General features: G+C 37.0%; 1 protein-coding gene across 2 annotated transcripts in view; it reads left to right on the top strand.

The window, feature by feature from the left end:
* The window catches only part of mei4 (meiosis-specific, MEI4 homolog (S. cerevisiae)), a 119627-nt gene that overhangs the window by 30669 nt on the left and 74410 nt on the right, over positions 1-14548 (top strand). The gene's annotated exons all lie outside the window — the stretch shown is intronic.

Raw genomic sequence — 14548 nt, forward strand, 5'->3', positions numbered from 1 at the left:
TGCAATAAGTTTACAATGATACCACTATTGCAATAAGTTTACAATGATACCACTATTGCAATAAGTTGACAATGATTCCACTATTGCAATAAGTTGACAATGATTCCACTATTGCAATAAGTTTACAATGATACCACTATTGCAATAAGTTTACAATGATACCACTATTGCAATAAGTTGACAATGATTCCACTATTGCAATAAGTTGACAATGATTCCACTATTGCAATAAGTTTACAATGATACCACTATTGCAATAAGTTGACAATGATACCACTATTGCAATAAGTTGACAATGATACCACTATTGCAATAAGTTGACAATGATACCACTATTGCAATAAGTTGACAATGATACCACTATTGCAATAAGTTTACAATGATACCACTATTGCAATAAGTTGACAATGATACCACTATTGCAATAAGTTGACAATGATACCACTATTGCAATAAGTTTACAATGATACCACTATTGCAATAAGTTGACAATGATACCACTATTGCAATAAGTTGACAATGATACCACTATTGCAATAAGTTGACAATGATACCACTATTGCAATAAGTTGACAATGATACCACTATTGCAATAAGTTTACAATGATACCACTATTGCAATAAGTTGACAATGATTCCACTATTGCAATAAGTTGACAATGATTCCACTATTGCAATAAGTTGACAATGATACCACTATTGCAATAAGTTTACAATGATACCACTATTGCAATAAGTTGACAATGATTCCACTATTGCAATAAGTTGACAATGATTCCACTATTGCAATAAGTTGACAATGATACCACTATTGCAATAAGTTTACAATGATACCACTATTGCAATAAGTTGACAATGATTCCACTATTGCAATAAGTTGACAATGATTCCACTATTGCAATAAGTTTACAATGATACCACTATTGCAATAAGTTGACAATGATTCCACTATTGCAATAAGTTGACAATGATTCCACTATTGCAATAAGTTGACAATGATACCACTATTGCAATAAGTTGACAATGATACCACTATTGCAATAAGTTGACAATGATACCACTATTGCAATAAGTTGACAATGATACCACTATTGCAATAAGTTGACAATGATACCACTATTGCAATAAGTTGACAATGACTCCACTATTGCAATAAGTTGACAATGATACCACTATTGCAATAAGTTGACAATGATACCACTATTGCAATAAGTTTACAATGATACCACTATTGCAATAAGTTTACAATGATACCACTATTGCAATAAGTTTACAATGATACCACTATTGCAGTAAGTTGACAATGATACCACTATTGCAATAAGTTGACAATGATACCACTATTGCAATAAGTTGACAATGATACCACTATTGCAATAAGTTGACAATGATACCACTATTGCAATAAGTTGACAATGATTCCACTATTGCAATAAGTTGACAATGATACCACTATTGCAATAAGTTGACAATGATACCACTATTGCAGTAAGTTGACAATGACTCCACTATTGCAATAAATTTGCCATTTTGTTCATGATCTAGCCCTCTGTGTCTCTGCAGACAGGAACTGCTTTGAGTAATGGCTAAATAGCCAATCTAAAAAATGAGTGAATATTTAGATTATTTTTTTCAGAGAATGATTTTTTTTTTTCAGTTTTGCTCTCCAGTAGATGGGAGAACAAGTTTGGACTAAAAAAGTTGTTATTGTTTGCTGTATGTCACATTTAGAGGTCCTTGAGGTTTTATTTCACTTTCATGTTTTTCTTTATATTCCCATAACTTCTTTAAAACCCCAGTGCAGGGTCCAAAGCTAACACTTGCTAGTTACGGGTAGATTTTGTCTCTGGCTGGTAAATTTTTATGACCACTTGCCACTGTGGCCAGTTATTTTTTTACCAGTGAAACATTCATTTTTTTGTTACTGGAGAACGATGCTGGTATCGGCTGGTTTCCTGGCAGATTAATGTGTATTTCAGGTTGAGACGATCTTTGGTCACGTAAGTGCATCAGTCATGACGTCATTCACAGCGCGCTGAGGTGGATGGCTGGTTGTTACTGCACCCGTACCTCTTTGCTGTGTTGCTAACTTAGCAACTTTGTCGAGTTTTCAGATCCCTGTAGTGACTCTTTTTCAAAAAAGCGAATAACGACAAATCTAGCAACTTTTTCTGGTGTAACTGGAGACTTTAGGAGACTCTAACATAAAAGCACCTATCGTTGTAGCGCCTCTCAGTGAGCAGCGGCTGCTGCCGCGGGCCCCTCCTCGTCCCAAAACACTGACAGGCAGCCCACTCCTCACGCAGCAGTCCATCTCAGGAGATGCTCACGCCTCCATGTTCAGACTACAGATTAACCCCGCTGTGAAGGTGCCTTGATAGTTTTTCTATTGTCTCTTTTTGGTCCATTTGGGCCAGAGTATCTCTTGAGTCATTTTGCCTAGCCCAGATAAAGGAGGGTTAGAATTGTGAAGTTATAAAAATAAGAATTGACAGAAGCAAGTTCATTTGAAGTTGTACACATAGTAAGAGTCTTTTTACTCACTTTTTGTCTCTCTCATGATGTTTTCCTCCCTCCTACAGTGTCCTTCACAATTAAATCCATATAGACAATTATGCAAATTAGGTGATGACATCATTTAGCGACTTTTAGCACAGCCAATAGCTACTTTCCCTACTGAGGAGTTGGCAACACTGCCTCCTTGCTTGTAGAAGAAGAAGTAGTAAGAAAAAAGAATAAGAAGAAGTAGGAAAAAAGTATGGTGGCGATGCTGGCCAGGTATTGTGGAGCCTCCCGAAAAAAAACAAAAAACTAATTCAAAAGAGCCTGCTGAGGCTGAGATTTTAATGAGCGACAACCAAAAGATGGAGGTTAATGTTGCTGCTGCTGCTCCCACTGCCGCCGCCAACCCCCAGTCTCATCATTACTTTCACTCAAGTCATGTTGTTGAATTCTTTGTCCACCACTGGTCAGACATTCATGTTTATATAGGGCTGTTGCAGTCTGGTCGAGCTAAAGTCTTCTGTCTCGACTGTCCAAAGGAGACTGAAGTCAGTGATTCAGGCAAAATTCCTTACTGAAAGATTCTTTTTGCATTGTAGTAAGAATACTACAGAATTTATTAACCCAAATATTACACTTTTGAAACAGTTTTTCATATTTTAGCATACATTATTGCTAGTATTAGAATCGCATGCAAGACCCAAATGACATGTTAAATCATACTGATAGCAAATTACAACTCTTAAAAGCAATTTTTATTTGGTTGGCTGGTAAAATATCTGCCTGGCTGGTAGAAAAAGTTAGTTTAGGACCCTGCCCCAGTGACATATCTGCAGCACACATATTCACATAGCCCAGGTTGTCCTGAAGAAACAGGATGTTTAGAGTTTGACTGAGCACCTCAGGGTTGATGTCTGACAAGCTTTTTAAGACCGTAAGCTCAGGAGAGAGCTTTGGGGCTCAGAGGGTTAAGAAAAGGGATTTTGAGTTTTGGTGAGGAACTTGAGTGAATGCAATAGTTTCAGGGTGAATTTCTTTCTCTAAGCAAATCAGATAATTAAATCAGTTGTATAATGCTGCTGGGTTAATGTTTTGTAACTTGCTGCATTGAATTTATCACACTATTTGCAGTGTTGAGCCATCTGAATAGGCCTGATAAAATTCTGAGTCTGTTAATAAACATGTTTATTATTTCCTACTAATCAACATATTTATGAATGGATCCTTACTTGTCCCTCCTGTTGCATACTTGTTGTGTTGCTTCCTGGGAAGTTTTGTTCTGCTCCAGTAACAAAGAAAGCACAAACATGTTGACTGAAAGGGTGATTTTAGTGCTTCTTTAATCAGTTTATGCTGCCCCCTGTAGGAGGTCCCAGAGAACTACAGAGCTACGTAGACTGACGACTAAACCACATTACACAAGTACAAACATTATCAAGGCAATCCTGGCTATGTGAACTCTGCAGACTTAATGCAACCCCTCTGCACTTTGCACATCAGTTTAAACTCCATTAATGTTCTGTTTAACTGTTCAAAGAGGGTCTGAACAAACTAAAAGCATCTGCAGCATAACCTTTGACCTGTGCATCCAGGCTGGTTTGGTGTGAAGGTAAAAAACAAACTTTACTCTCTGATTAAGTGCTGAACCAGCAGATATTTTAAATCATTAAACATGATCTGTATTGTTTCTGGGTAAATCTTGCTCATAGGTCATGGGTGACTCAATGATATACATCGTAAACATCATTTAGCTGGGTCCACACTGTCCAGCATTAACTGTGGAGATTGTTGTTGTATAAAGGGATCATTTTCAGTAATAGTAGCTGGCACCAGCGTTATCTGAAGGACCGGCTCCCTCTGTTTACTCTCCCTTATGTATTGAAAATAACTCCTCTCTACATTTATGGTGAATTGTTGTGCTGCAGCAGCCAGGATCGTTCCCATCACAGAGCGCTGCGTACATACGAGCACTCTGTAACTCTCTTTTATATGACACGCCATTTTTTCCCCTGTAAAGGAAGAAGAAAGGCAGTCAGTCTATGAAAGTCGGTTTCCATGAATCACAGAGCGGGAAATTAGTTTCTGGAGGCAGGATGACGAGGTGTGGCGTCTGCACGCTGAGTTTAAGATATGTATTCTACAGGCTCCTTTAGTTGTGCTTCATTGTGATGCAGGGCAGGATGTCATACATCTCTGTGAACATACAGGCCTGTCTGAAGTGATGCATGCTTTTCACCTTTGGCTGTAGAGTCGTTCTCTACAGCATGAGAAGTAGCTGACATGTCCTCTACGTGGAGGAGGAACAGCCACTCATCCAGGTGCTTGTAATCTCTTTTCTGATCGCTGTGACTCAGAAACAAAGTTTTTCTCTCCCTGGCTTTGCAGCTATTTAACATTTTTCTCAAACACGATCTCACCGAGGGACTCTTGGCTCTGTTTGCTCGAGACCAAGAGGATTCCTGGACCAGACATAACCAGTCGACGTGGCTCTCTGTGGCATGAGAAGTCATCGTCCATCCCCTCTTTTCTCAACAGTCGTGCTGTCAAGCTGCTCGTGCAGAGCTCTTTCATTCCCCCAGACAAACTCATACATAATAGCAGCATCTTGAATTCTGCTCCGTTCTGCTGCTGCCGCTCGGTTGCACTTCTGTCACTCTGGATTTATCATCGTCACTGCGTCTTCAAGGAAAGGACACTTTGGCATTCAGCTGCATGATTCCAGCGTTAGATTCAGAGCCGTATGCAGAAATGTTATAGGAATAACATTTAAAAAAAGACAGCCCCTAATACACTCGCTGGTTTGGGCTTTTAAATGAAGTGATGAAAAGTATGGTGTACATCTGATACTCATATTCTAAGAAATGTAAAAGTCTTTAAGCGTGGGCCAGGCTTACAGTTGATAATAAAGCCCTCATGTTGCCTGGTTTGTTCATCCTTTCTTCTTTTGTGCTTAGAACCTCACATTCTTGATGGACTGTCCACATCTTGTATGAATGTTCAGTCTCATTCTCTTAATGAAGAAATGTGGATGTGGATCTGTCGGTCTGTCTGGGGCTTTAATACAAGCAGAGTCACCTCGCTTTGTTTTTAGCCCAGGGCTGCAGTGATTCAGCTGAAACAAGGGCCTAACAGGGTCAACATTTAACCATAGACTGTCAGCCTAAATGATTTTGAGATCAAAAGGTAAACATGTTAAGTTAAAACTCAAAATCTGAGATAAAAAGTCAAACTGATAAGTTTTAAGGGTAAAAACACGACATTTAAAGTCAAAATAATGTTTTTTAAAGACAAAATAAGAGATGGAATAGGGAAACTATGATATTTAACAGTCAAAAATGAGACAAAACTCAAAATCATGAGTTTAAAAGGTAAAAAATGAGATAAAATTTCAAATTCATGAGTTTTACAAGCCAAAATATAAATAAATTTAAAAACCAGGAGTTTTAAAGGTCAAAATATGAGATGAAAGTAAAAATTATGAGTTGAAATGGTTGGCAAATTAGATAAAATTCAAATTTATGAGTTCTTAATGCCAAAATGTGAAATAAAATTCAAAATCATGACTTTTAAGGGTCAAAAAACTGAGATAAAATTAAAAATCATGACTTTTAAGGGTCAAAAAACTGAGATAAAATTAAAAATCATGACTTTTAAGGGTCAAAAAACTGAGATAGCATTCAAAATCATGATATTTAAATGTCATAATAGGGTTTAAAATTTAAAATTTTGAATCTTGAAGACAAAAATCTGAGATAAAAAGTCACACCAATAAGTTTTAAAGGTGAAAACATGACATTTAAAGTATAAATAATGTTTTAAAAAGGCAAAATATGAGATAAAATACTGAAACCATGATTTTTAACAGTCAAAAAATGAGATAAAACTTAAAATCATGAGTTGAAAAGGTAAAAATTAAGATAGAATTTCAAATTCATGAGTTTTGCATACCAAAATATGAAATAAAATTAAAAATTGGGAGTTTCAAAGGTCAAAATATGAGATAAAAGTAAAAGTTAGGAGTTGAAATGGTCAGCGTACATGGGGAGCACCTCCAACCACAAGGGCACCTGCTCCCCAAACCATGATTTTTAACAGTCAAAAAATGAGATCAAAGCCAAAATCATGAGTTTTAATGGTCTAAATATAAAAATAAAATAAAAATCATGACTTTAAAAGGTCAAAATGGGGTTTTAAATGTAAAATTGTGAATCTAAAAGATCAGAATATAAAATAAAAAGTCAAATATGAGATGTAAATGTCAAAATATGAAATAAACGGTCAAAACCAAAACTTTGAGTCATAACTGTGAGATACAAAATTGAAAATATAGAGAAAACACAAATTTCTCCTACGTGTCTGACGTTTTATCAAATTAATTTTACTGTTTAATTTTTCTATTTTTTATGACTCAACAAAAAGATTATAAATCATCAAGATTAAGTTCACATTTTTATACTGGAGGAAATCTGCAGACCTATACTGGTGGGCCAGTTCTAATAATAACATCATGTGATCTGGTGGGCCGGGTATAACTGCACCATGGGCCGGATGTGGCCCCCGGGCCTGGGGTTTAACACCCTTGATCTAATCTCACAATATAAAATTTAACCTAATTTTTTGACCTTTAAAATTTATGATTTTGAAATGTATCTCATATTCTGATTTTATAAACTCATATTTTGAATTTTAACTTACATTTTGACCTTTAAACCTCATGGTTTGTTCTTTCTATCTCATATAGTTGCTTTTAAAAACATTATTTTGACATCATTTCATGTTTTGACCTTTGAACTGATAAGTTTGATTTTATTTCGGATTTTGAGCCTTTACACTTATTATTTTTACTCTTTTAAAATCTGAAAATCATCAGTGCTAAGTTGAAACTTAAAACTATAGGAGCAGTTACAGAGAAGTGAACACAGACGAGTTCTGGATGCCATCACAGGTTTCTGGAGATAACTGCAGCAGTGAAAAGCTGCTGAGCATTAGATTTGGATCCAGAGTCTTCTTGGTCGTAGAGAACCTCCAGTGTTTTCCTCTCCTCTCATCAAACAAAGACACATCAGAACGAGTCCTTGGGCAGAGCGCTCCATCCTCGGTGCGCCCCGTCTTGAGGAGAAAAACCCCGAGCTGCTGCAATTCAGGCGGCGATGATCTGCCTTTAGAGCAGCTCACGTCCACCAGGAGAGCTCCTCTTCTCCCTCTGTTTCTCAGACACACCTGGAGGAGCCGTTACGGCTGACGACGAAGGAGATTGGACAGGATGAAGGGCTCAGACGATGAAATTGCAGATCCTGAATCCCAAGTGGCCTCCTTCAAATGTCACTCTCTGCAGATATATTTCATGTAATAACCTTTTAGAGAGGGGAGCAGTTTACACCTGCCTCATCATCACCTGGAGCCTTCTGGCATCTGAACGTCTTCTACAGAGATCCAGATCATGTGTTTAAAGCCAGAACTGAAAGCTAAAGCATGCCTTTAATCACCTCATAGTTTAAAACAGCAGTTAGAACTTTCTTTTCTGTCATCAGTCATTCTGTTACTTTATTCTCTTGCCTGCTGCCTGTCTGTAGGCGGTGTTAACTTTGGCAGCAGAGACAGAAATCTGACTTTATCTCTTCTCTGGCACAGAGCCAGGTCAACGTAAGGTCGGGGGGCGGGCTTATGGTGTGAGAGCTTTCCTCCAATCATATTGCAGCATTCTTTTTTTTTTTTTAAATCTGAGAGGATCGTATTTCGCCTGAGTGGGTGTGGCTTCGGCTCATTCATCAGACACGCTCACACCATCCTGGAGCAGATTTTACTGCCTCATTTTTCATGATTTTGAAGTTTAATTTTATAAACTTGGAGATTTTTTTCATGACTGGAATTTGAACTATGGGTTCATACCACAGTGAGCCGTCATACAACAGACCTAAATACAGATTTATTTTCACTTTACAGGCTCTTTAATGGTTGTCAAAATGTTCCAAAAACTTTTTACTTCCTGTTCTCTGTTTCTCAATAATGGAGCGCTCAGATAGAGGTCGAACTTTTCTTACATTTCAGAAGGGGAGAGAAGTAAAACAAAATAAGTCCCCTCAGACCAGTTCCTTCAAATGCAAGGTCTGCAAATTTGCCAAAAATGGGCAAAAATTGTCACTTTTTGCGTATTATATCACTTTCTGTGCATTTTTGAGGATGGTCCCAAAAGGATTTTTTGTCTAGTCATGATACATATGTATACTGATTTTTATGCATGTTGCCCCTAATAATAATAATTATTAATAAAGAAACATTACAGATACAATAGGGACCTCGCACAGGTCAGTGCTTGGGCCCTAATAAAGTTAGGCTCTAAAAACATGAAATCAGCCCATATAATCTGTGTTTATAATAAAGTAAAGCTGTCAGCTCTGTATGTATAAAAGTTGTGTTAATTGATGGACGTTGGTAAATCCATGATTGAAGTGCTTTTATGATCTCGGTGGTTCACATGAATCACTGCATTTACACCACAGCTGTCTTGACTGGTGGCCATGAGTTAACGTCTTATTTCTACTTCTTATTATGTCATGTGACCACGTAGTTTCTCCTCCGGATGCTTCCAGAAGGTTCTGCAGGAATAAGGGATGAATAGTAGAGAAAAAACTGACACTGCAATTGTTTTTTCTCTGTGCTATATATATTTCATTTTTGGCTTTGAAAAATGAATGAAATAAACAGAGGAGCTATTATGTGTTTTATTAGATTGAATTATTTATTTATTTATTTAGTTATTTTTTGGTCTTTATTAGCTCGGCAATTAATCCCAATAAGATTTGATCACAGTATGTCCTCCTGCAATTATCAAAACAAAAGTGCAATTTTTTAAACTGAAATTTGTTTAAAAACCAGTTTAATAATATTTTATTACGATCTTATGCTCTACACATCAGGTCGATATTCAAGTGTCATTTTTTTCTAGAATACTTTGCAAAAATCCAACTTTTCTTGTTATGTTTGATTGAAAATAGGACATAAGAATACTTTTCCCTTCAATACAACAAATAATATTAAAAAAAAAAATTCTCAACATTGATCAGCCTGGTTTCAATCTATTTTGTGTTTATGATATGGAAGGATTTATTGCTTGTTTGTTGAGAATACACAAGATGGGGACCTTAAAAACATTACATATTAAATCACAATGGCATTGTTGTGGGAAAAAACACAATAAGATTATTTTCCCAAGTCCTTCAGCCCTAGTCTCTGTTTCCGGGATGCAGGATATTTGATTTTTACCAGTTTGAGGAAAAACAGTTGTCAGTCCTTAAAATGGGTTTCAAAGTTAGGATGATAAATAAAGAAGAAGACTCCAGCTGACGGAGCTCCGTAGAAGAAGCAGAATATATCAGGGACCTGCTGAAGCTGAGAAATCAGGAGAATAGCTTTCCCCTTCTGCTTCTGGGGAGGGAGGATTTTAGGCTGAAAATGAAACAAACGTAAGATGTAGTCCTGAAAAATAAGCTCTTCAGGTTTTTCTAAACCATCAGAGTGTAAGGAACACTTTTTTCACAATCTGAACAAAGTTTGCAGATTTTTTTAGCCATGTAAAGTAGGGCTGGGTATTGCTAAGAACCTCATGGTTCAATTTGATTTCGATTCTCTAGGCTGCGATTCAGTTCCATATCGACTCGATATTGATTTAAATGCTTTGATGTTGATTCAGTAAGAAGGAGAAATACACGCATGACCTGTTGACAATATTTAATAATTATTTTCATGTCCATGTGAACATATGTGGTAGGTCACCTCACATTTTTTAGCAGTAAAACATCTGAAAATAAAGTTTTGCACAATAGTAACTTACTTGTGCATAAGGAGTACAAAAGTAAAAAACATGACAGTTCTGTATCAACACTGAAAAAGTAAAGGGCATGTAAACTTTAATAATATTTCTGTCCTCTTGGAAATTGTGATAAACCTCACATAACATGGTTATGGTTGGTTGTTGTTTGGTCGAGTGCAGCCTCCGTCCATACACAAATCACACGCACAGTGACCCCCACTGGCCAGGAGGTGAATCGATTCAGAGGATTTGCTGAATCAGTATTGAATTGAGGGGGGGAATATTGCGATGCATCGATTAATCGATGTTTCTACCCACCGCTAATGTAAAGACACTGCATCCAGGGAGTAAAGGAGAGAGATTTAATCATGAGTCTTCTCTTTTACTGTTTTTCTAAGTTAGTAACAAGCACCTCCACCTGTCAGGTTAGTGGAATCATGAGTTAAACTTTTAGGCTTTCATGGAAGGAAGCAGTGATGTCTGCGAGATCTGGACCTCGGTTGTTCTTTAAAAACATGTAGACAGCATTATTGTTGATTTGCATGCATTTATTTCCATGCATGCTACTGGCAGCGGTCTGAGTCAGCAGCTCTCTGTCTTTCGTTCATTGCAGCAGCAGGTCTGTGACATTAACCTCTGAATGCCCTTGAATGCCCACTGAAGAGATGAGCCAAACGCTTTTAGACTTTGGTAAAGGTCCTTTTTTACATCCAAGGCAAAATGAAGCCTTGTCCAGTATTGTTGAGAGATTTTGGCACCGTATTTTAGCTTCGGCAGAGAAATGTTCAAATAGTCACAAAGTGAGTTTTTCATGAAAGGATTTATTTTTGGTTCTTTTATGCCTTTATTGATAGAGTTGGAAACAGGGATGTGACATGCAAGGAAGGAGCCAGAGGTCAGAGCTGATTGGTAGTTGGACCGTCTGAGCTCTGATAGAGATTTTTTTAAAGGCTTTCTAAAAACCTGAGTTTGTTTAACTGTTTAGAGCAGGGATGTCAAACTGAATCACAGCAGGGGACGGATTCTGAATTTGGGTCTAACCTGAGGGCCTAACAGGGTCAATATTTAACCACTGAGTGTCAATCTAAATAATTTAGTGATTAAAATGTCAGCATGATAAGTAAAAAACTCAAAATCAGAGATAAAAAGTCAAACTTTTAAGTTTGAAAGGTAAAAACATGACATTTAAAGTCAAAATAAAGTTTTTAAAAGGCAAAATATGAGAATACTGAAACTATGATTTTTAACAGGCAAAAATAGGGGAAATTCAAAATCACAAGTTTAAAAGTCTAAATATGAATAAAATTAAAAGTAATTGTTTTAAAGGTTAAAAAGCAAGATAAAAGTCAAAGTTAGAAGTTGAAAAAGGTCAAAACGTGAGATTAAATTCAAAATCATGACTTTTAAAGGTCAAAAAATGAGATTAAATTAAAAATCATAAATTTTAGATATCAAAATATGGTTTAAATTTTAAAATTATGAATCTAAAAGATGAAAATCTAAGATAAAAAGTCAAACTGGTAGTTTTAAAGTCAAAATATGACACTTTAAGTCAAAATGAAGTTTTTAAATGGCAAAATATGAGATTGAATACAGAAACCATGACTTTTAACAATCAAAAAATGAGATAAAATTCAAAATCACAAGTTTTAAAAGTCAAAATCTGAAATATAAATAAAAAAATCATGAGTTTTAAAGGTAAAATATGAGCTAAAATAAGAAATCTTGAGTTTTAAAGGTCAAAATATAAGGTAAAGTGAAAGTTAGGAGTTGAAATCATGAGCAAAAATGAGATAAAATTCAAATACACAAGTTTTAAAAGTCAAAATATGAAAGAAATTAAAAATCATGAGTTTAGAAGGGAAAAAGTTAGATGAAAGTCAAAGTTAGACGTTGAAAAAGGTCAAAAACATGAGATAAAATTCCAAATCATGACTTTAAAGGTGAAAATAAGAATTAACATTTTAAATTATGAATCCAAAAGGAAAAAAATTGAGATGAAAAGTCAAACTTATAAGTTGTAAAGGTAAAAACATGTCAAAACAATAGCTTTGAGTCATAACTGTGAGTTGCAAAATTGAAACTATAGAGAAAACAGAAGTTAATTTTACTGTTTACTTTTTCTCATTTTTATGAGTCAAGGATGTTTTAAATCATCCAGGTTAAGTTTACATTTTTATACTGGAGACCTCATACTACTGCAGACCTCATCCTGGTGGGCCAGTTCTAGTAAAAATATCATATGATCTGATGGGCCGGATGTAACTGTACCACGGGCCGGATTTGGCCGCCGGGCCTTGACTTTGACACCCCTGGTTTAGACAGTAGAAATGGTGATTCGGCCATGGTGCTCGAGTATAAATGTACCGGTATACACTGGTTCATCAAATTAGCTGACAGCATTAACAGGAGCATCTTCAGATACAGTTAGCGGTGCTGCTGGTGGAAAAGAACACACATTCAAGAGGAATTTATCATAAAGATTCATTACACAGCCCCGCCTTAATGACGGTAATTAAAGCAATACCATGGCTATTTATTGATACCTCTGGATGTGATATTTCTGTATTACCACCCATCCCCAGCATGGATAGCTTAGTCGGTTTATATAGGAACAAATAAACTGGTTTGTTCAGGTTTGAGCTGCAAAAAGACAGTGCACAGAAACAGGGCTTCATCACTCCAGCCAGAGAAATTGTGTTTAGGAAAAGCGAGCTACCATCTCCCTTCAGTTGTTTCAAATTATGAATTAATCTCTTGATAGGATAATCAGACAGACAATTTCACATAATGTCCCGGTATCGTGCAGCAGCAGGGCAATCAGCAGCAGAGGCATTACAAAACAAATTGAATTCTATGATCAGTTTTCTTTTATCGCTGTTTCTCTCCTTCTCTCTGAAGAAAAGGGTCTCGCACGCCCATCTGATCATCTTCAACCATACAGCTGTGTCTTCACTCGCCGTGCCACAGCCATGTAAGGTTACGTGCAGAACCGCCCCAGACCAAAACCAACAGCAACAATGGTAACGCCCTTGAGCCAAACAATTTTTTCCTCAGCTGCAGCCGTGGAGCTGCCCGCTGGCACCACAACAGAGGACAGTTTGGATGTTTGGCTGCAGAAAATAGGAAAAAAAAGGAGTGAATATGAATCAGCCTGTTGTTGAATGTGAGCATGCATGCTAAACACAAGCCCTCCAGGATGAGAGAAATTAAAACCTGCAGGAGCAGCTAACTGTGGGCTGGCTGTGTTTGACTTCAGGATGTAACAACCAAAAACTGTGTCTGCCAATATTTTATATTCTCGTTTCAGTCAACAAACAGCAGGTGCAGAGCCAAACCCACACTAATGTATCGACACGACTACTGTGTGTGTAGCACCACCTGAATTACTGTCTTTCTCTATTCCATGGAGCTCCATTGTTGTCTGAAAGCTATGAAAACACATCAGTTAGCTGCACTGTTGCCAAACACGCTCTGTAATTTATTTGACTGAATCCAAACGTGCAATTACACCGCTGAAAAAAAAAACAGCTCCAAATCAGTTAGGCTTTGGGTGAAACACCACAAACATAGATGTCTTTCACTAGATTCTACAACCGCTGCAAGATTTACCCCTGCAAACTAAACCCATGTCCTTCACTAAAGGCAGAGATAACACTGACAGGAAGTGGTAACAACCGGGTCATTTTATAGAAGTGCTCTGTCAATACAAATACGACAGCATCTCAGTGGATGAACTGTTGTTTTTTCATTAACTTTTATTATTATTTCATCTTTTGTTAATAATGCATTTTGGCTGTGAAAGGAGTGGAGGGTAGAGAGAGGAAAAAGGGTACGGTGTTAAAACGGTCTTGTTACAGATGCTGCAAGTGGCCACTGGACTGTTTTCACTCTCACGTTTAAACACAGGAATGCTAATGTTGCTACTGCTACTGATGCGTTTACGTCCTGTCGTAAACTGTGCTCTGTCTACAACCGCTGAGGTAAATGATCGGCTGGGCTGATCGGATCAAATTGCAGATCTCTGATCAATTCAAAATACTTATATCGGCTCAGCTCCGATCAAACGATCAGGATTCGGACATCCTTGGTAAATTGTAGCTTGTTTTTTCCTCTGGAGGCTCTCTGTTGTGCTGTTCCAGTGATGCTATCCCCACCTTCGTAGCTCTTACAGAGCATTTTCTAGCGAGCTTAGTACTTGGCTGACTTTCCGGGGTCTTTAAAGATTAAATTGCC

Source organism: Cheilinus undulatus, linkage group 14 (assembly GCF_018320785.1).
Source record: "Cheilinus undulatus linkage group 14, ASM1832078v1, whole genome shotgun sequence".
Classification (NCBI taxonomy): domain Eukaryota; kingdom Metazoa; phylum Chordata; class Actinopteri; order Labriformes; family Labridae; genus Cheilinus; species Cheilinus undulatus.